The sequence below is a fragment of the Sinocyclocheilus anshuiensis genome, unplaced genomic scaffold (assembly GCF_001515605.1).
Source record: "Sinocyclocheilus anshuiensis isolate Anshui unplaced genomic scaffold, SAMN03320099.WGS_v1.1 scaffold2609, whole genome shotgun sequence".
NCBI lineage: Eukaryota > Metazoa > Chordata > Actinopteri > Cypriniformes > Cyprinidae > Sinocyclocheilus > Sinocyclocheilus anshuiensis.
Window position 1 is genome coordinate 112,105 of NW_015541026.1, and position 812 is coordinate 112,916.

The window sequence follows — 812 nt, forward strand, 5'->3', positions numbered from 1 at the left end:
GTGATTTTAGGGACTAAACTTACCTGAAAGCAGTGAAAACAGCAGCGAGAGACGTTTCCATGGCAACTCTGCTCCCAGCTCATGCAGAGCTCAACGCACACACAGCATTTACAGAAATAAACATCTAGAGTTAAAACATTACATTAATAATTTACAGTCTCAAACAATTATTATTCAATAATGAATTTAAACTCAGTTTTGTAGCTTCTCTCTGTAGGTTGCTATATAAGAGACTAATAACTGGGCTCGCGCAAACAGAAAAGTGCGGCATCGGCCTCTGGTCGTGAGCCGACTCAGAGCCGACGCTTGATGAGCTGAGAAACAGTGCCACGATTTAGCTCGTAGTCCGAGCAGCTATCTGTAGCCCACTTATAGTCAAACCTGACTCACTGTAGTTTTCCATCATGTAAGCAAAGTCAACGACGTTTACAATGTATTTGGTTTCATTTCGTTGACATGTTCAATACGTAGCCTGAGCGTAGCCACGATTTAGCTCGTAGTCCGAGCGGCTATCTGTAGCCCACTTATACCTGATTCACTGTAGTTTTTGGCCAGGCAGCGCATGAGATGGTTGATATCCCATAATGTTCGCAGTGTCAATAATATCTACAAAGATATAAGTGTCATTTTATGACATGGTCTATATATAGCCACGATTTAGCTCTAAATTAGACGGGCTACGTATAGTCTTCTTTTAGCCCACCCGGCGAAATCGAGGCAATCTGTGGTCTAATTTTAACGGCTTGGCTATAGCCCTATACCAGTAACCAGACCAGCGATGAGCATAGCCAAAATAGCCTTAAAATTGTTTA